This window comes from Microcaecilia unicolor, chromosome 2 (genome assembly GCF_901765095.1).
Source record: "Microcaecilia unicolor chromosome 2, aMicUni1.1, whole genome shotgun sequence".
NCBI lineage: Eukaryota > Metazoa > Chordata > Amphibia > Gymnophiona > Siphonopidae > Microcaecilia > Microcaecilia unicolor.
The window spans coordinates 593,676,593-593,699,567 of NC_044032.1; the positions used below are offsets into that span (position 1 = coordinate 593,676,593).

At 43.2% G+C, this 22,975-nt stretch overlaps 1 protein-coding gene across 3 annotated transcripts in view; it reads right to left on the minus strand.

The window, feature by feature from the left end:
• Nucleotides 1-22,975, minus strand: part of PALLD (palladin, cytoskeletal associated protein) — a 738,625-nt gene that overhangs the window by 547,980 nt on the left and 167,670 nt on the right. Inside the window, exon 1 of one of the 3 annotated variants that reach the window (XM_030191571.1) lies at nucleotides 2,614-2,702. The exons of the other annotated variants lie outside the window; for them this stretch is intronic. The gene's annotated coding sequence lies outside the window, so the exon portion shown is untranslated. Of the gene's footprint in view, nucleotides 1-2,613; nucleotides 2,703-22,975 lie in introns of those variants that run through there. 3 annotated transcript variants of the gene reach the window in all.

The following is a 22,975-nucleotide window of genomic DNA, read 5'->3' on the forward strand; positions in this document are numbered from 1 at the left end:
CCCCTTTATTTTACAACAACGCACACAAATTCAAGGAACACACCTGATCTGCCTATGACCCTCCCATGGCCACACCCCCTTTTTGGACCCATGTGTAAAATTTACATGCGGACCATGCGCCTAAATTTACACACATAGGGCTAGATTCTGTATATGGTGCGTGAAAAATCCATGAGGAAAAAAATTACGCCTAGGCACATTCTCTAAAGTACGTCTACATTTTATAGAATAGACTTAAATTTCCATGTGGTATATAGAATAAGCCAAGCGGCTCACCACATGACTAAATTCACATCCATTTAGGCCACATTTTACTTGGTGTAAATCCCAACACCTAAATTAGTTCCAGATTGGGTGTATTCTATAATAATGCACATAGATTTTAAAAACACCCATGCCCTGTCCATGGCCATATCCCCTTTTCAACTATGCAACTTAGAATTTAGGCGCACCACGTTATAGATTATACTTAGTGAGTTGTGCATGTCAATCGTAATTAATTCCAATTAGTGCTGATAATTGCTTGTTAACATCCAATTAACAGTGCTGATTAGTTAGTTAACCAATTAAGTTATGCACAGTGATATAGAATACAGTGTGTGGATTTTCAGGTGCCATATATAGAATCCAAGGGATCACTTTTAATTAAATCTAATTAGCACCAATAGCTGCTTGTTAAAATCTCAATTATTGGCACTAAATGGCTTGCTATTCAATTAAATTGCATGTGTAAATTGGGTGCACGCCCAAATTGCACATGTAAATTGGGTGCACACCCAAATTGTATGTGTAAATTGGGTGCATGCCCAAATTTGCACGCACAATTTTTTGTGACTTATAGAATTTCGGGATATACGTGGAGAGGTTTGACCCACCTATGCCTCACCCATACCCCTCTCCTGTGAACACCCTCTTGCATTCACATAGTAAGTGAGCTGTGTACATTAAATACAGATAGTGCTTAGATGGTGCTAGTATTCTATAAATTTAAATGTGCAATCGGTTTGTAAAATTAGGGGCCTTTTTACTAAGCCATGTAGGCACCTACGCACACCCAACATGCGTCAAATTAGAGTTACCGCCCGGTTACCGTGTAGCCCTTGCGGTAATTTCAATTTTGGCGTGTATCCGCTACGCGCACCTGAAAAATATTTTTTATTTTCTGGCGCCTGGCACCTATGCACATCAAGTGGCATTTGATGAGCGTAGACCATTACCGCCCGGTTACAGTGTGAGACCTTACCGCTAGGTCAATGGCTTGCGGTAAGGTCTCAGACCCAAAATGGACGCACGGCAATTTTCATTTTGCTGCACGTCCGTTTTCAGGAAAAAAAGAAAAAAAAAAGGCATTTTTTTGTAGGTGAGCTAAAAAATAATTCTGCGTGCACCCAAAATATGCGTCTACACTACCGCAGGCCATTTTCAGCGCACCTTAGTAAAAGGACCCCTTAGGCGCCAAAGTTCTAATGTGTGCTGTACAAAGCAGGGTTCTACTATCCACGCCCTCCATGCTGCCTGTGAATTACAACATTCTGGGGCTCATTAGTGTATCTAGGAAGGAAACAGGCATGTGTAACTACAGAAGACGCTCCTGCACATTTAAGAGCTACGACTAGTGACTTCGTGCTGTGAAGTGCTGAGAGCAGAGCCCATGTACTGGTCTGGCCTAAGTACCTGCCAGTGGTAACTTTTTTTTTCTCCATGACACACCTGAACAGATCTCAAGATGCACCACTGTGCCGTGGCGCACTGGTTGGCAAACACTGTTCAACCTATGCTGTACCAGTGACCAAGCTGAAGCTATGAAAGTTGAGACATTAAGAAAAAAAAAAAAAGAGACTGAAAAAAAAGAAGAGGTTGAAAGTTTAGACCAAAATGTTTTTTTGAATGTTGACAGATGTTGTATACTTGGTGGTGCTGGTTTACTAAAGGGGATAAATAAATGCTAATTCCACATTTTTTTCTGTCATCTTCTATTGCAGCCATGGCCATCAGCAATGCATTCCTTTCCACTGTGAGTATCAAGTTCCGTATTTGCTGGCTGAACGCTTAGCCCATGCATCTTCCACCAGACTTTCACATTGTAAATAAAAGACGTGTTTGCTGTTCGATACATCAAGTTGAACAGAAGCAAAAACTTACAGAACAACACGCAGGTTTCTGGTTTCAGTTTTGTAAGTGAGGCAACAGGTGTAAAAACACTCATGCCCTATATTAGGGGGATTGACAGACAGAAACATCTACAGAATGTGTTGCTCCTCTCTGAAAGCACCGATACCCACTGCATGAATTCCGTCAACAAGACTCAGTCCCTAGCAGAAACAAAAAAAAGGCACCTTCTGGACAGAAAGATACCTAAGAAAAAGTTGACTCTAGCAACAATTAGGTTCTCACTTGAAGCTCAGAAATGCACTGCACGCTGACAGGCAACAATGCCCCGTTTTCACTACTTTACCACCAGCAAGTCAAATTTCTTGAAACGCACACTTATTTCACTCACTTGCTCACTCTGCATCACCAGCACGAATGAGACTTTTCGCCGGTCTGCTGCACTAAACTATCCGAGGAGCTGCAGTTCTTCAGCCCGTCTAGGAATTCAATCGTATAACTTACCGGTGAAGGAAAGATGTCAAGCACAAAAAGAACAGGCGTACATCTAGACGGTAAAGCCCTTCACTCTCCTCAGCCCTCAGATGTGCTCCTTAAAGTAAAATCGGCATGATTTGCAGAAGAACGTCAACAGAGGAAATGAACAGACAGCTGGACGTCCAAAATTCCACCCGCTTCTGCGCGGCAGTGAAGACGCTCTCCCAAGTTCTGACCGACTGCAAAGAACAAAGCCTCCTGGCAAGAAGGAGGCTGAGTTGAAGTTGTTTGGCTGCAGTCCAGCTGTTCCTTTGCTTTGGTTTCAGAGAGAGAGAGAGAGAGAGAGAGAGAGAGAGAGAGAGAGGGGGGGGGGGGGAGGTGGGGGCTGGTAAGGCAGGGTGTGGATGTTGGGGTAGGAATGCTAATGTCCAAAAATAACACTAAGGAAATAACCAGGGTGATCAATCTTCCTTACCTCATTCTTTTTCTTATCACATATATTACGGTTTTATCATTGCCCGGGGATTTTCTCTCCCACAGACAAGGTAAGAAGCACATTCCTTTGACAAGATCTTAAACCTCTCCGCTGCAATCCGTATCCTTGTCTGTGGCATTTAAAAGTATTCCGAGAGAACAAAGTGTGCCAAAAGACACCTTCGAAGTTTATTAGCAATTGGCTATTTATTAGACATCAAGGAGATAATTTTACAGTCATTCCTGTGTCTGTGTAATCACATATGGGCTTAACTGAAAGTACCAACTGGCAAGAAAGTATGCACTATGACATGATGGCATTTACTTTGATGATTGGCATGCACAGGGTAAATTTTGGGCAGAACGAAGGTGGAGTTAGCATGTGTGTGTGTGTAGATTATGAAATAATCTACAGGCAGAAAATAGATCTGGGAAAAAAAATCAAGATAACAAAGCAGCATGGTAAAAACAAAAACAAAACTTTTAACATAGTTCATTTGCTGGTACAAAAGTCACCCGCCCTATTGCTGAATCTATGTAATACGAGATTTCATACTGGTGGATTTCCGAGGGCTTTGTATACTTTTGGCAGCATATACATAAGCTCCTGAATTCTATACAGTGCGACTTAAGTTCTGCGTGCAAATCCAGTCGTATTCTGGATTTGCATGTGCAACTTAATTAGCTAACAAGCCAATCAGTGCCGATAATTGCCAATTAACAAGCAATTATTGGCACTAATTGGCATTAGAATTTATTAGTACAACTGTCTAAGTGTATTCTGTAAAGTGATACACATAAATTCTAAGGCTCTCAGGTGAAAAAGGGGCATGGCCATGGGCGTGGAAAGGGCGGATCATGAGCATTTCTAAAATCTAAGTACATTGTTAGAGAGTACACTCAGTGGCGTTCCTAGGGCGGCTGACACCCGGGGCGGATCGCCGATGCACCCCCCCAGGTGCAGCGCCTCCCCCCGGTGCATTTTTACCTGCTGGGGGGGGGGGGTGCCACGCGCCTGTCTGCTTCGCTCGTTCCATGCTCCCTCTGCCCTGGAACAGGAAGTAACCTGTTCCGGGCAGAGGGAGCACGGAACGAGCGGTGCCGACAGGCGCGTGGCACCCCCCCCAGCGGCGTGCACCTGGGGCGGACCGCACCCACCGCCCCCCCTAGGAACGCCACTGAGTACACCTGGTTTGCTCCTAATTTAAGTGTCGGCATTTAGTCAAGTGGACAGGTGCTAGGCATATTCTATAAACTGTGCCTAAATTTAGGTGTAATCTATAAAGTACGCTCAGGCGTATTTTTTTTCAGCACCAATTTTTAGGCATGATATATAGAATCTAGCCCAATAGGTGTTCTAGGATGTCTAACCTTTAGAAAATTTCTCTCTTTTAGAGTCCCTTTTACAAAGCGGCAGTAAGCCCCATGCAAGCTTACTTGTCGCTAAAAAGGAACTACCACCATGCTACCGCAGCAGCCCGACAGTAGTTCCAATCACCAGTGTGCCGTCATATCTGGCACTACAAAAATATATTAATTTTTGTAGCACCAGTGTATACTTGGAGGTAATTGAGCAATGCTGTGCGCTGTCCACGCTGCCTGGTTACTGCTGGGATAGCATGGGAGCCCTTACCACCACCTCAATGGGTGGCGGTAAGGGCTCCCCCCAAAATGGCAATGCAGCATGGCCATTCCTGCAGAAAAGAAAGACCTAACTTTTACAGGATGCTAGCAATTATTAGGAAAGGGATGGTAAATAAGACCGAAAACACTGTAATGCCTTTGTATCACTCCATTGTGCATCTGCACCTTGAGTATTGCGTTCAGTTCTGGTCGCTGTATCTCAAAAATGATATCGCGGAATTAGAAAAGGTTCAAAGAAGAGCAACCAAAATGATAAAGAGGATGTGGGGTTTGTACAAGAGACACGTCTCTTGCTATCTAAAACAGCATTGCTCTCGCACCCCAGGTTCCTTGAGGTGTTTCAGGCTCCAAATAAGCTATGTAAAAAAACTAACGGAGTGGGAATTTTAATACATAAGAGAATTCAGATGAAACTTCAGGATGTGATGAGAGATTGAGAGGGTCATTACCTGTTTGTAAAGGCAGAATTAAATGGGCTGCTCTATACTCTGGCAAATATCTATGCACCCAATACTGGGCAGGGAGAATTTTTTGAATCTTTGCTACCCCGGTTGATGGCATTTCAGGAAGGGATTTTGATAATGGGAGGGGATTTTAATTTGACCTGCCATCCCTCAATGGACAACTCCTCTAGTAAAATTCAATATGCAAAATGGGATCGTACTATGCTGCGAAGCTGTATGGCGTGGTTGGGGCTGGAGGATGTTTGGCGTTTGTTCCACCTGAGTGAGTGGGATTACTCCTTCTACTCAGCAATGCATGATTCATATACGCGTATAGATATGTGGCTAATGGAACGGGATCACTGCTCACTGGTTTCCAACGTGGCAATAGAGCAACGGGTGTGGTCAGATCATGCTCCAGTTCTGCTGGTGTTCGAGCAACCGAGAGTGAAGTAGGGCATGCATTTCTGGCAGCTCAACGACAAATTTATGACGGATCCATAGCTTGCTGCATTTTTTGACACTGAGTTTCGGGATTTTTTCTTGAGGAATGAAGGTACAGCGAGCCCTGTAAATATTTGGGAGAGTTTTAAGGACAATGCACATGGTCTTTGCATATCAAAGCAGGCCTTCTGCACTAAGTTGAAATGTCAACATCGTTTAAGGCTTAGTCAGCGGCTAGGAGAGCTAGAAAGAGCTTATAGAGCTCAACCATCACAAGATAGAATTCGCCAACAATTAATTCAATGTCGGAGAGAGCAACGGGAGTTGGAGGATATAGCAACCTCTCTTCAGCAGGTGAGGCAAGAATATTTTGCAGGAGGCAGCAAGATGAGGCGACTATTGGCGGCTAAAATTCAGAAACAGAATGCTCACAACACAATCTTACAGGTGAAGACTCCAGAGGGGAAGGTAGTACAGGGCGAGGATGCCATAGGTCAGGAGTTTGTTCATTTGTACAAGAAACTATATGCCGAAGACCAAGGGGTGACAAATACTGAGATAGAAGATTATCTAGAATGAATTCCCTATCTACCCTACTGCTGACTTACAGTTCTCAGCTCCTATATCATTAGATGTAGTGGCAGAAGAGATAGCTCACCTCCCGACATATAAGGCCCCTGGATTAGATGGCTTTTCCAACTTCTTTTATAAAAAATTCACACGCATTTTGGTAGATCCCCTTACTCATTGCTATAATTTTTTGCTGACAGAGTCCCAGTTACCACTTTCGTTTAGGTAGGCAGGAGTAGCCTTGATACATAAACTGGGGAAATACCCGGTCAAGTGTAGTTCTTATAGTCCCATCTCCCTACTAGGGGTGGATTATAAAATACTGACTTGGGTACTGGTGGCGAGATTGCAACGCTAAATGCCAGAGCTAGTACATGGTGATCAATCTGGATTTATAGCAGGGCGGCAGCCTAAATTTAATATACGGTGGTTGTTAGACTTGATATGGACAGCATGGCAAAGGGTGACTCTGGCAGTGCTCCTCAGTATAGATGCTGAGAAAGCATTCGATCGGGTTTCTTGGTCATACATGTTTTCTACCCTACGGTGGTTTGGCTTCTCAGGGAATTTTATGCGATGGATAGCATAAACAGTAGTTTGTTTACGTGTTAATGGGGCCTATACACAATTCTTTCAAATCTCTCGAGGTACGAGACAAGGCTGCCTGCTGTCCCCATTAATATTTGCGTTGGCTATAGAACCTTTGGCGCAAGTGATTAGAGACAATCTCAGGATATGAGGGATCCTGGTAGGGGAGCAAGATCATAGGATATTATTGTACACTGATGATATCCTTTTTACACTATCAGACCCTCACATATCTCTGCCTATAGTTATGGAGTCATTGATAATTATGGTCGGGTGTCAGGATTTGCTGTCAATACCACCAAGTCCAAGATCTTGAACCTTACAATGTCTGGAGATTCCCTTCAGGCCCTAAGCTTCCAATTTCCATTTAGATTGGCACACCGCAGTATCAAATACTTAGGAGTTTTAATACCAGCTGATTTGGATCACATTTTTTCTTTGAACTACCCGCCATTGTTAAATAAGGTGATGGAAGATTTAGACCGCTGGGAGGGATTAGGCCTGTCTTGGGTGGGCAGGATCAGTGCGGTGAAGATGAATGTGCTCCCAAGATTTTTATATTATTTTTCCAGCCTCCCCTTACCTATCCCTAAAGCTTATTTGATTAAACTGCAGAGGAAAGTGTTTCAATATATTTGGCAACAGAAGCCACCTCGAGTGTGTAGGCAACGTATGCATGTACCTAGAGAAGAGGGAGGGATGGGGGTCTTGGATTTTTTGACTTACTATAGAGCGTCCCAGCTTGTCACTCTTTTTGAGTGGTATGCCTTCCCGGACAAACGCTGGGTTCAATTAGAGCAAGACCTGTTCCAGGAAATGCCATTGCAGTACGTACCATGGATCTCATTGCAAGACTTGAGAAGTTGGATGACATGAGCACCATTTGGAGCTTCATGCACTTTAGATACGATAGTATTCTATTAAAATGGCGCTTTTCCGTCAACAACAATATTTTTTAGCAAAACCATTAATATATGCTCCTGGATTTGATGCACCAGCCCATACTAAAGCCTTTCACAGATGAGCAAAACAGGGTTGTAAGGTGTTAGGACATTTAGTGGTTAGAGGTACAATGATCCCCTTTCCAGTACTACAAGAAAGATACAGATTAAAGGAGGGTGATGGTTTTTTCTATGGGCAGTTATATGACTTTATGAAGAGAAGCGTACTTCCTGATTGGGATCGGGGAGATCAAGGTTTGTTAAAAAATTTTCATATGGAACAGGATTGATTTCTAGATTATATCAAGCATTGTTATTTAGTCAACCTATATCCCAACAATATGAGAAGAAGTGAGAGAAAATGCTCAATGTTCCTTTATCAACTGCACAGTGGCATAGGATTTATAAGTGCCTAACGAGAGTAACCATTGCATCTAACTATATTGAACATGGATATAAAATGCTATTCCAGTGGTACTATACCCCAGCCAGACTATATAAGGTGTTCGGCACGGGGAAGAAAGAGTGTTGGAGAGGCTGCTCTGTTCAAGTTTCTTTTGAACACATCTGGTGGCTCTGTCCCAAAATTCAGCCCTATTGGCTGATGATTGCAGAGATGTTTCACGAGATGATAGGACTCTACTGTGTGCCAAGTATTCTGAATTTCCTGCTTAATGACTATCTAGCACGTTGGGAAGATACTACAGGACAACTGCTGATGCTGGTGGTGTCAGCGGCTCGCCTTTGCGTGGCAGCTGCCTGGCAAAAGCTAGAGCCTCCTAATAAGGAACAAGTGATGCAAAAACTAGACTATTTGTACCTGATGTCCAAATTAACGGCATTGAAGCATGATCGGATGGGTCACTTTTATGCAGTATGGAAGCCGTACCAGAGGCGGAGAGGTACTGTCTTGCGGTGAACTTTATATTGTTTGAATACTTTCGGTTTACCTCAATTGAGCAAGTGGGGGGGGGGGGGGGGGGGGGGGGGAAACATGTTTTTATTTGTTGTTGTTTTTAAATTCCTTGCCTTCCTTCCGGTTTTCCTTGTTGATTTTTTTCCCTTCCTATACCTGGTTTTGTCAAAATGTTTGATGTCCCCCAAAAGCCATCTTTTTCTCTTCAATCCTGTGTGTTCTTTTCTTACTTTACCTTACATACAGATTTCATATTTCGCTTACACTGATGCTTATCGTCTTCTATGTGCTCATCTTTCTACACTTGGCTGTTGTATGTCTACTTCATTTTCTTCTCCATCCAACCTACATCAGCTATGATGAAGTTCTGCTGCAGATTTTCCCTGTTACGTACAAGAAACATCTCTGCGACACTACCATTATTGACTTGCTGTTAGAATTTTTGCTTTGGATACTCATTCCTAAATAGCTTCATGGGTTTGTATATCATTATGCTCTTGCTTGTGCCCATTGTTACACTGTGTCTCTATATTATTCCCTTTATAGTACAGGCAATTTCTGTTTCATGCAATTTTTCATCTACAATTGACCAAATACAATTAGGGAGTCTTTTACTAATGCTTAGCTCGAGTTATCTGCAGCAGGGCCCATTTTGTTCTTATGGGCCCTGCTGCAGATAACTCAAGCTAAGCTTTAGTAAAAGACCCCCTAAGCTATTGCCTCCTGTTTGAAATAATAACACTCAATGTTTTCAGGTCAAAACTAAAAGCACATTTTTAGCTTGCCTTTCCTGGTGTTTACTTTTATGTTTGGTTTCCTTTCCTTTGGTCCATGTAATGATTGACGTACTGTATTCTTTGTGTTTATTTTGTAAACACCTCAGGCACTAAATTAAAAAATGAAGTAAAAGTACTATAAATATCAAAAAGTAAATAAATCAAACTGGAATGTGGTTTAAAGGCTGAAAAGAGGATAATCTGTATGTGGCTTTTTGAAATGTGATTTGAACCTGTTTAAGGCCAGTGTCCTAGTTATAGGACAGAACGTTTATCTCTGTCTGTGGGCATTTTTTAGGCTCTTGAATTACTAAGGGGCCCTTTTACTATGCTGTGATAAAGAGTAGCCTTAGTGCGTGCTTATGCATTTCATTCCCATGCACTAAGGCCAGAGAAGTACTTAAGTACATAAGTGTTGCCATACTGGGACAGACAGATGGTCCATCAAGCCCTGAATCTTGTTTCCAACAGTGGCCAATTCAGGTTACAAGTTCCTGACAAGATACCAAAACAGTACAATACATTTTATGCTGCTTATCCTAGAAATAAGCAGACCCCTGATGTAGGATTTGTGCCGAAACACAGTGCTGTGTCGGGTCTTGGAGAATAAAGGTTTTGTTTATTACATCCCTCGTCCTTCTGTTCTTTTGTGGGACAGCTGGTTTCATTTAACATGGCAACATCTATGGGAGCAGGGATTCTAGCATGCTCAACATAGACTCAAAAAGAATGTTAAAAAATTATTAAAATGGTGGTGGATACTTGGAACAGACTTTCAGTAGAGATGATAGGATCCAAAATAGTGACAGAATTCAGGCATGCATGGAACAGATTGGCGGGGTTGGGGTGGGGCAGATGGAGAGAGACCTCTGATTGAGTAAGATGTGTGACTGTTCAATGAGAAGGTACCAAAGGGAAGACTGATGTGTCTGCTGACATCTTCAGTGTTTCCATACTACTTATTCATGTTTGATACATCCCAGTGGCATAGCCACAGGTGGGCCTGGGTGGGCCAGGGCCCACCCACTTAGGGTTCAGGCCCACCCAACAGTAGCACACGTTTAGTGGTAGCTGGTGGAGATCCCCAGCTCCACCAGCTGAAGACCTCCCCCTGATGGTAATGAAAACGCTACTCTCCTTGATACTGTCACCTGCGCATGCTCAGTCTTCAGGGCATGCCTGCTGCAGACTGTCAAGGTGGAAAGAATCATTTTCTAGCCAGCTGAGATTTTTTTTTTGGGTGGTGGTGCGGGGGGGTGGGGGGAGAACACTTGGTGCCCACCCACTTCTTGCCTAGGCCCACCCAAAATCTGTTGTCTGGCTACGCCCCTGACATCCTGCTGGTCTTTATTTTTATTAGTTTTATAAGCAAAACAAATAGCTGGGTCTCATTTCTATAAAATTGCAGGAAACATTCTACCTAAAATATTTTTAACTTAGTTCATAGAAGATAGAAGGTTCTTGACTGTCTTCCACAGAAACCTACTACTATTCATAATAAGTTTGCATATCTTCAATTTTTGCAGAATAGAGATGTAGGTGACATAAGAATCATCTGTATCCAGCTCACTAACCCCCCCCCCCCCTTCTACAAGGCTGCGCTAGCAGCTGCCACAGGGTAATGCCGACACAGCCCATTCACTTTGAATGGACTATGTCAGTTTTGTTGCACAGTGACATGCTATGCACACAGTACTGCTATCTAGTGTGCTGGTACACAAAATAATACTAATAATGAGGGAAATAACATTTTTATCAACTTTATTTATAATCAGAAGTACAGGGGGAGGCAAAAAAAAAAAGTTACCCCCTAGAGCAGTGGTTCCCAAAATTTTTCGGTTCATGGCACCCTTAGAGGGGCATAATTGAACGAAAACATCTATCTCCATGGGCGTTTATCTCCGAGAACGGGTCCGTGAAGGGGCGGACCGAACCGTATTTTCGAAAAAAATAGACGTCCATGTTTTATTCGACAATTTGTGAGCTGGGTGTTTTTGTTTTTCAGTGATAATGGAAAATGAAAGCGCCCAGCTCAAAAACGAATAAATGCAAGGCATTTGTTCGTGGGAGGGGCCAGGAGTCATAGTGCACTGGTCCCCCTCACATGCCAGGACACCAACCGGGCACCCTAGGGGGCACTTTTACAAAAACAAAAAAAAAGGTAAAAGAGCTCCCAGGTGCATAGCACCCTTCCCTTGTGTGTTGAGCCCCCCAAATCCCCCTCAAAACCCACTGCCCACAAGTCTACACCATTACTATAGCCCTAAGGGGTGAAGGGGGGGCACCTACAAGTGGGTACAGTGGGTTTGGGGGGGTTGGACGACTAAGCATTAAGCAGCACAATTGTAACAGGTAGGGGGGGATGGGCCTGGGTCCACCTGCCTGAAGTCCACTGCACCCCCTAACAACTGCTCCAGGGGCCTGCATACTGCTGCCAGGGAGGTGGGTATGACATTTGAGGGTGAAAATAAAAAGTTGTGAAACATCATTTTTTGTGGTGGGAGGGGGTTAGTGACCACTGGGGGAGTCAGGGGAGTTCATCCCCGATTCCCTCTGGTGGTATTCTGGTCATTTAGGGCACTTTTTGGGGCCTTATTCGTGAAAAAACAGGGTCCAGGAAAAGTGCCCTAAATTCTAGCTACAAACGCATACTTTTTTTCCATTATCGGCGAAAGGCGCCCATCTCTGTTCGGGTGATAACCACGCCCCAGTCCCGCCTTCACCACGCCTCCGACACACCCCCGTCAACTTTGTACGCTTCCGCGATGGAGTGCAGTTGAAAACGTCCAAGTTCGGCTTTCGATTATACCGCGTTATTCGTTTTTGGGAGATAAACACCTATCTCCCGATTTAGGTCGCAATATAGGCATTTTTGTCTTTCGATTATAAGCTGGATTGTGTCTGAGCAACTTTTCGCGGCACCCCCCTCCCCCCCCCCCAGCCACACAGGGCCTAGAGCTTTTTGCAGTTTTGTCAGTAACCGGTTAGAATTTCAATGTGAAATTTTACAGCTTTATTTGTTCTTACTATCTACGTTTATGTGCCAAGTGGAATGAGATTATCTTTAAACACAGCAAAATTGCAGAATTTTTAGCAATACCACCCAGCAATTTTCACACATTGAAAAATGTTTGCACTGTAAAACTACCATTATTAAAAAAAAAAACCTGGTTACTAACTTATTATTAATGATGTCATAGAGGCTCATTTTCAAAGTACATAGACTTACAACGTTACACAAGTTACAGTGGAACTTTGTAAGTCTGAGGGGTCCTTTTACAAAGACTACTACTACTACTTATCATTTCTAAAGCGCTACTAGACGTACGCAGCACTGTACACTTGAACATGAAGAGACAGTCCCTGCTCGACAGAGCTTACAATCTAATTTGGACAGACAAACAGGACAAATAAGAGATAAGCGAATATTAAAGTGAGGATGATAAAGTAAGGGTTCTGAACAAGTGAATAAGGGTTAAGAGTTAAAAGCAGCATCAAAAAGGTGGGCTTTTAGCTTAGATTTGAAGACGGACAGAGATGGAGCTTGATGTACCGGCTCAGGAAGTCTATTCCAGGCATATGGTGCAGCAAGATAAAAGGAACGGAGTCTGGAGTTAGCGGTGGAGGAGAAGGGTGCAGATAAGAGAGATTTACCCAAAGATGCGCTAGTATTTTTAGTGCACACTAAATGCTAGAGACACTCATATAAATCTATGGGCGTCTCTAACATTTAGTGCATTCTTATTTTTAGCACATGCTAAAAACACTATTGCGCCTTTGTAAACGGACCCCTAAGTGCTTTGAAAATGAGCACCACAGTGACCTAGACATCTGTATACAAATTTGCCAGACCTAAACCCCTTAAACTACCATATCTGGGGAGCCGTGTTGGAGGCCTATCACAAGTTCCACCCAAAGCCGCAAACAATCGCCGAACACAAGGAAGTGCTGAAGATGATCTGGGACAGACTGCCACAGGGACCGACCAACAAGGTTTAAGAACTTCCCAAAGCAACTGAAGGCTTATATTAAAGCTGGGGGTGGACACCTTTGAGCATTCACAGTGACTGCAGCATCGGCTTGTCTTACATTTACATGTCTGCAGTTCCACCAGCCATAGACTCTCCAGAATATAACACTGGGCTGAGGTAAGTATTTTATTGCCAGCTTTAGAAATAAAAAGAGTTATTGGACCATAAGAAAGGCCTCTTGCTTGGGTATTGTCCCCAGGTGTTGAATATGCCCTGTCTTTGAAGACACAACCCCCAGGATTCTATATATGGTACCCAAATTTGGGCACCAATCCAGATGTGTGTGTGCAAATTAATTAAATAATGAGCCATTAATGAGCATTAATTGGATGTTAACGACCAATTATTGATGTTAATTGGCACCCATTAGGATCTGTGCATACATCTGGCTACACGCGATTTTATGCACCCAAATTCCTTAGCGCACAAAACAAAATGGGGGTGGCCATAGGAGGGGCATGGGTGGGTGGGTGCCATGTTAGAGATTTGGGGGATCAGCACCTATCTTGCACCAGGATTTATACCAGATTTCAGCTGGTGTAAGTCTGGCTCCCAAAGTTGGGCACAAGAATCTACTCTAAGCGCTATGCTATAAAGGGCGCACCCTGTTAATACAGTGGTTCTTAGCGCCAACTTTTTCCATCTACAAATGTTGACCACCATTTATAGAATTCCCCCTAATCCCCAGCTACACAAAAATGTATTTTTCTAATGGCATGATTCTTTTTTTAAAAAAGGTTTTTGACAGCTTGGTACAGAGTGAAACAGTTTTCAGTCCTTTTTGTTTTGTTTTTTTGGTTTATTACTGTATCCTATTTGCTGGCAGCACAAAATTTTAAACAAATGAATGTGGCTAAATTCCCTGAGAATAAGCTTGGCACTTTAATGATATTACTTAAAACTGAAACCTAGATTATAGGAAGTCCAGGGAAAAGTTTTGTTGGTTTTCATTCTTGCCTCATTTATTCCATACAAGGGAGTTATTGGTGTCAGGAGTACCGTGGTAATCCGTGTCAGCAGTTTTAAATAATTTCAGTACATCGGTAACCACATCCTGAAATGTATCCTTACCATGTAGCTTAAAGCCATTGCCATACAGAAATAAAAAATGGAAAGGAAATGCATCCCACATAGCATTAGCTTCATGGCATAAGGTTTTAGGTGAAAGAATTTTCCGATGGCTTGTTAACTTCTGAACTTGGAGTCCCTTATCATGTCTCAGCATTAGCAAACTGTGTGCACCAGCTTGGGTGTTTCAATAGCTGACCATTTGTTGCCAGTGCCATAATTTGGTTTCTACTCCAGAAGACACTTCTTTTGCAACAAAACAGATGCCCTAGGTTCCAGGGGCATATCTGCGTGGGGCCACAGGGGCCTGGGCCCCCGCAGATTTCGCCCTGGACCCCCCTATCATCGACCCTCTCCACCTCCCCCTCCCTCCCGCACGTCCGCCACCAACCCGTCGCCGATCTTTGCTGGCGGGGGACCCCAAGCCCCCGCCAGCCAAAGTCCTCTCTTCCGTGCAGGATGCAAGTTGCAACACTTCCTGTTCTTCTGAGTCTGACGTCCTGCACATACAACGTGCAGGACGTCAGACTCAAAATTTGGAACTCAGTCTGACGTCCTGCGCGTTGTACGTGCAGGACGTCAGTCTCAGAAGAACAGGAAGCATTGCAACTTGCAGCCTGCATGGAAGAGAGGACCTCAGCTGGCGGGGGGTTGGGGTCCCCCGCCAGCAAAGGTAAGTGACAGCAGCGGGGGAGGGTTGGCGGCGGCGGGAGGGGGTGGAGAGTGTCATTGGTGGCGAGGGGGGGAATGGCAGTGGCGGGGGGGGTCTGGAAATGGCGGGGGGGGGGGATCGGTGGCACCGGGGGGGGGGGGGGCTAAAATGGCCCTCTGGCTCTGGCCCTCCCTACCGCCAGAGTCCAGATACGCCCCTGCTAGGTTCACTTCAGAGGTTCTTTTTCAACAACTTAGTTTAAGCAAGATCTTTTTTTCACAGGTATTCTGGGTGAGGCAAAAAAAATGAAGTAACCCTCTAGAGTTTATTGAACTTTTCTCAGCAACCGCTTTGAAATTCAAGTGGTTAGGGTGGTGGACTTTGGTCCTGAGGAACTGAGTTCGATTCCCACTACAGGCACAGGCAGCTTCTTGTGACTCTGGGCAAGTCACTTAACCCTCCGTTGCCCCCTGTAAGCCGCATTGAGCCTGCCATGAGTGGGAAAGCGCGGGGTAACAAAAAAATGAGAAATTTTATATGTGTATTTAGTCATCATACTTGCATATTACTGTTAAAGAATATTCAATTATCTGAAGCTATATTGATGTTACTGACATTTTATCATTACTACCTGGCGATTTTGCACATTGAGGTGGCGGTAAGGGCTCCCGTTCTATCCCGGCAGTAACCGGGTAACGAGTGGCACTGCCTGATTACCGCCAGAAATGGCGTGCACTGGGGTTGGGAACAACCGCCGGGCTGCAGTGGTAGCCCGGTGGTACTTCTCTTTTAACAAGCGGTAAGTCCGTGCCAGGCTTACTGCTTCTTTGTAAAAGGGCCCCCATGAGAGGTGGGTAAGTTGATCCTTAAGGAAGGGCCTACCACATTAAAATAGAGCGATGAATAGTGCTGAGATGAATATGTTGAAAAGATGGTATCACAAGAAGATTCTGCTGGGAAGATCTCAGTGATCCAGAAGAGGTGTATGGTATTAATAAGTGGGCCACAAAAGTGGCAGTTCTGAGTGATAGATTCTAAAAGCAACTGTTAAGGTTTCAAAGGCAATTCTGTGAGAAACTGGGAGCCAGTGTTCCTTCTTTATGAATGGTGAGTGATGGATGGTCACATTTTCTTGTTCCTTTAAAGAGACTCACTGCTGTATTTTGAAGATATTGAATATCAGTTAGATGTAGAATTACAGTAATTGATGTTGCTTATGACTAGAGAAAGTCTTGGAGTTTGGAAAGCCATCTCAGAAAATAAGCTTTTTGTCTAGTGAATCAAAATCGGTGTGCGGCGGTGGCCAAAAAACAAACAAACAGGATGGTAGGGATTATTAGGAAAGAGATGGTAAATAAGACCAAGATATTATAATGCCTCAGTATTGTTTTGTGGTGCAACCCCACCTTGAGTATTGTGTTCAATTCTGGTCACCGTATCTCAAAAAAGATATAGCAGAATTAGAAAAGGTTCAAAGAAGGGTGACTAAAATGATAAAAACTACTATTACATCATTTCTATAGTGCTACTAGGGCTCTTCAGCTTGGAAAAGAGACAGCTGAGGGGGGATATGAATGAGGTCTATAAAATTCTGAGTAGTGTAGAATGGGTAGAAGTGAATCAATTTTTCACTCTTTCAAAAAGTACAAAGACCAGGGGACACTCAATGAAATTACATGGAAATACTTTTAAAACAAACAGGAGGAAATATTTCTTCACTCAAAGAATAGTTAAGCTCTGGAACTCATTGCCAGAGGATGTGGTAACAGTGGTTAGCATATCTGGGTTTAAAAAAGGTTTGGATGAATTCCTGGAGGACAAGTCCATAGTCTGTTAATGAGATAGACATGGGGAAAGCCACTGCTTGCCCTGGGATTGGTACCATGGAATGTTGCTACTATTTGGGTTTCTGCCAGGTACTTGTGACCTGGATTGGCCACTGTTGGAAGCAGGATATTGGACTAGATGAACCATTGGTCTGACCCAGTATGGCTATTCTTGTGTTCTTATGTTCTTAAAAAGTTTTTGATATATAAGAAATGTGTTATTGATAGCTCCTAAAATCTTCATTGAAGAAACCAGGATGACAGATGAACCAAGGAGAATTATGAGAGCGATCAGAGCCCATAAACCTTTCCTAATTAATATCATACCCTTGTTTTTTTTTTCAGAGTTTATCCTAAGTTTATGAGCTACAAGCCAGTCAGCAATTTGAGCAAGCTTGGAATTAAGGGAAGTAATTTCAGAAAGATTTTCAGGATTATGTGTAGTCAAAAATCTGAATGTCATCTGCATAGGCAGTATGGACTGTGTTCTATAAATGGTGCCCAAATTTGGGCACTGATAAAAATTAGCGCTAAGCGCTATTCTATAAATGGTACTCAGAGTCGGGCACCAGGATCTACACCCAGTTTTGGGCATAAGGATTTGCACCAACTGATACCTGGTGTAAATTCTCATACCTAAATTAGGTGCAGATCTCCCTTATTTTGTAACACTGTGTGCAAATTCCAGAAATGCCCCTGACCTGCCCATGCCACGCCCCCACCCATGGCTTCACCTTCTTTTCTGATCCACACATAAAATTTACGTGTGGATCCCAGTGACTAAAGATGTACATGTAAATTTAAATTAATGCCAATTAGCGTTAACAATTGATTATTAACACCCACTTTTCTGGGGTTGGTGAGAGGCGATATCCAGCAGCACTGTTCGGTTTCGTGCCACTGAATATCGGGGGTTGGGCAACAACAGGTGATTTAAATCACTTTGAATATCGGGGGCTTGTTACTGTTCTGAGTGTGGGTCAACCATGATCTTACTCAATTCTACAGCAAAAGGTAAAGCTAAAAATATGGCATCAACCTTTAATTTACATTTCATCACATAGAACACAGGTGAAAATGTTGGGTTCTCCATCTGAGAGGTAAATAAAACATTTATGTATATGTTCCAGCATTTAAAAGTATCTTAACCATGCCACACAAAATACACGCATCCTTAATACGCCTTAGGTCTCCCTCTTTCCAACATCTGAGTTGGTGTCATGTAGGAAAAATATCAGCATGGTAGCTACTTCTTTTAGCAGCTCAGCTTGTGATATTAGCAACTGCACTTAAGTTTGAAGGAAATGAAACAAATGTTCCTTTTCAGCCCTGCCGAGAACATATCATTTTTCTTTCATGGTTAAACTTTTGCTGATTCTACAGCAGCCAGTAATCTACATAAATGAATAGCCAAATATTTCAAATGTCATGCAGAGTGCTGCTCAGGCTGCAATTGAAGACTCAGCATCAGAGACAAGGGCTCTAATCAAGTATGACTACTGTCTCAGTTCAGCATTTCCTTTTTGCTTATCTTGGCTTTCAATATAAATCAACTGGCATGGCAGACATGAATTTTAGTAAAATATAGAGTAGCATAATAAATGACAGCAAATCAACACCAATTGACCCGACCAGCCTGTACCAGATTCTGGTTTTCTAACACTTGGGTAGATAGGCACATAAATAAATCAAAACCAGCCCCCCCCCCCCCCCACCCCAAAAAAAAACATCTTTTATCTGACCTAGCTTCCCTGTTCCTACCACTGTCCTCTATTATGCTTAACAAGTCCATTAGTGTTAGAGTACAATTATAACTGCTGCCTACAAGTTACTCTATCCTAATGGAACCCTACTGGTGGTGTTAAACTTGTGCTTCTGCCCAGTAAAATTGCACTGTCTGGCCCAAACACTAATACTCAGTAGCTCTTAACTGGCGAGAGCAGCTGAAAAATAGCACTGACTACCATGTCCCTATCTGGCTAGGGGGTAATTGTGTATCATTGTGCCTATATTTAGGCTCCTGGAGGGTGCCTCTGCGTCACCTACTTTCCTTTATAGAATACTAGCTTAGGGGTGCTTATACTAAGCGGCGGTAAGCCCAACGCAGGCTTAACCACAAGCCAATCTGGAGCTACTGCTGGCATAACGCGGGCGCTGGTGGTAGTTCCACTCCTAGCACATAGCATTTCTGACACAAGCGGAACTATTCAGAAAATATTTCCACAAGTGCTAACCCAGCGGTAATCAGGCAGCGCCACATGCTACCTGGTTATCAGCGGGTTAGCACAGGAGCCTTGAGGTGGCGGTAAGTGCTCCCCCACACATGGCCACACGGTAAGTGAAATCTTACCGCATGATTTCTTTTTTCAGCCTTTTTACCTGCTGTGGAGAAAGGGCTTCAGGACACGGCAAAAATGGCTCCTGCCACTAGTGCAGGGCCCTTTTTACCGCAGCTTAGTAAAAGGACCCCTTAACTAAGTACATACATACGTATGCAGTTAGTTGTGAGAACTTATGCTAACCATAGAGTTGATGTGAGGTCTTGTGTCTATGCCAGAGATACTCATGTAACTTACAGTATTCTATAAATTGTACATGAATGTGCAAGTCCAGGCCATGCTTCTTTCAGACTCCACCCATGTGTTTGTCTACCTCTAAAATATGTGCTATATAAGATGTGCATATATTTACAGGATAGTGCTTAAGTGGATTTTTGGCATTTGCACTTGTACGTGCACACACATTACACGTTGAGTGAAGAAATATTTTCTCCGTTTTGTTTTAAATTTACTACTTTGTAGCTTCATCGCATGCCCCCTAGTCCTAGTATTTTTGGAAAGCATAAATAGACGCTTCATGTCTACCCATTCCACTCCACTCATTATTTTATAGACCTCTATCATATCTCCCCTCAGCTGTCTTTTCTCCAAGCTGAAGAGCCCCAGCCACTTTAGCCTTTCCTCATAGGGAAGTCATCCCATCCCCTTTATCATTTTCATCACCCTTCTCTGCACCTTTTCTAATTCCGCTATCACGCTTATTTTCGAAAGAGAAGGACGCCCATCTTTCGACACAAATCTGGAGATAGGCGTCCTTCTCGCAAGGTCGTCCAAATCGGCATAATCGAAAGCCGATTTTTTGACACCCTCGACTGCTTTAAGTCGCAGGGATGACCAAAATTCATGGGGGTGTGTCGGCAGGCTAGTGAAGGCGGGATGGGGGCGTGATTAGGAGATGGTCATCCTAGGCCGATAATAGAAAAAGAAGGACGTCCTGGACGAGCACTTGGCCAACTTTACTTGGTCCATTTTCTTTCACGACCAAGCCTCAAAAAGATGCCCCTACTGACCAGATTACCACTGGATGGAATCGGGGATGACCTCCCCTTATTCCCCCAGTGGTCATTAACCCCCTCCCACCATAAAAAACAAGTTTAAAAATACTTTTTTGTCAGCCTCTATGCCAGCCTCAAATGCCATACTCAGGTCCATTGCAGCAGTATACAGGTCGCTGGAGCAGTTGTAGTGGGTGCAGTGTACTTCAGGCAGACGGACCTGGGGGGTGGTGGGTTTGGGGGGGCTCAGCACCCAAGGTAAGGGAGCTATGCACCTGGGAGCAATTTCTGAAGTCCACTGCAGTGCCCCCTAGGGTGCCCGGTTGGTGTCCTGGCATGTAAGGGGGAACCAGTGCACTACAAATGCTGGCTTCTCCCACGACCAAAGGGCTTGGATTTGGACGTTTTTGAGATAGACGTCTTTGGTTTCCATTATTGCCGAAAACCGAGGACGACCATCTCTAAGTTCGACCTAAATGTCAAGATTTGGGCATCCCCGACCATATTATCGAAACGAAAGATGGATGTCCATCTTGTTTCGATAATACACGTTGCCCCACCACTTCACGGCACATTTAGAGTTGGGGTGCCTTAGAGATGGTCGTCCCCGTTCGAAAATGCCCCTCTATATCTTCTTTGAGATGCGGCGACCAGAACTGAACACAATATTCAAGATGCGGTCGCACCATGGAGAGATACAAAGTTACCCCCATCTCTAGGTCATTTATAAATATGTTAAAAAGCACAGACCCCTGGGGAACCCCACTAACTTCCCTTCTCCTTTGAGAATACTGACCATTTAACCCTACTCTCTGTTTTCTATCTTTTAACCAGTTTTTAAACCACCATAGGACACTACCTCCTATCCCATGACTCTCCAATTTCCTCTGGAGTCTTTCATGAGGTACTTTGTCAAACGCTTTCTGAAATTCGAGATACACAATATCAACTGGCTCACCTTTATCAACATGTTTGTTCACTCCTTCAAAGAAATGTAATAGATTAGTGAGGCAAGATTTCCCTTCACTAAATCCATGTTGGCTTTGTCTCATTAATCCATGCTTTTGAATATGTTCTGTAATTTTGTTCTTTATAATAGTCTCTACCATTTTGCCTGGCAGCGACGTAAGACTCGCCGGTCTACAATTTCCCGGATCTCCCCTGGAACCTTTTAAAAAATTGGCGATACATTGGCCACCCTCCAATCTTCCGGTACCTCGCTCAATTTTAAGGATAAATTACACATTACTAACAATAGTTCCGCAATAGTTCTGCAAGTTCATTTTTCAGTTCTATCAGTACTCTGGGATGAATACCATCTGGTCCAGGAGATTTGCTACTCTTAAATTTGTGAAATTGCCCCATTACATCCTCTAGGTCTATAAAGATTTCATTCAGTTTCTCCAACTCGTCAGCTTTGAATACTATTTCTGGCATTGGTATCTCTCCCAAATCTTCCTCAGTGAAGATTTGGGAGAGATACCGCTATGGCTTTGCCTTCCCTGATTGGCCCTTTTACCCCTCAGTCATCTAGCGGTTCAACCGATTCTTTTGCAGGCTTCCTGCTTTTAATATACCTAAAAAAAATTTCAATGTATTTTTGCCTCCAACGCAATCTTTTTTTCGAAGTCCCTCTTTGCCTTCCTTATCAGCGCTTTGCATTTGACTTGACATTCCTTATGCTGTTTCTTATTATTTTCAGTTGGTTCCTTCTTCCATTTTTTGAAGGATTTTTTTTTAGCTCTAATAGCTTCCTTCACCTCACTTTTTAACCATGCCAGCTGTCGTTTGGTCTTCCATTTTCCTTTTTTAATACGCGGGATATATTTGGCATGGGCTTCTAGGATGGTTATGTTGAATAAAAGACTTTTTAATCCTGGTCTACTGCTTTGCTCATCCCCATCCCTTTTTTGTGGGCTGCTTTTGTTGCATGGGATTGCTTGTTTTGTTTTTTTTTTGTTTGAATTTCAGAACAGGTTTCATTTTATGCAATGAGACCTAGTTATTAATAACCTGGTTTAACTCATTTTAACAGTACCTCACATTCATAACTTCCTCCAATAGCGAGTTAAATGCTCCAATTTTATGCATTTAAGCACTGACAATTCACAGTGAGTTATGTGTTTGCCAGTAAACACACAACTCACTTTAAAAATCAATCCCTGTATTATTTTGCCTTTAAATGAATGAAGCAATTATGCTACTTGAACTAAGGGAGAATCTCCATTAGCTGCAAGTGTTTTCGTGTCATTACCCCGTTTTTCAAGCCTCTTCTACTGAAGCAGATTCATTACAAATGCCTCACTCTTCAACAAGTGGTACAAAAAAAAGACTGTGAGCCTACTAAGGACAGAAAAAAATATCTGTATATAATCATATGTAATCGCTTTGATTGTACCACAGAAAGTCGGCTTGTCAGACTCCTTCCTCTTTCCCTTTCTTTCAAATGTTCAATTAGCCATGCCAGTTACGAGACACAATCAGCAATGGAGTCTCAAGAAAGTTTCCTGGCCTGCATACTGAATGGGTAAAAACTGAGAATAAATACGTCAGTGCTGCTTAAAAATTTATGTTAAATAGAACAAAGCAAAGCACAAGTTGTTTGCATTTAAAAACTTGCTTTTAGGGCCATAACATAACTCAGGCCTAGAGAGGAAGCCTCAATGAAACATGCTGAAATTA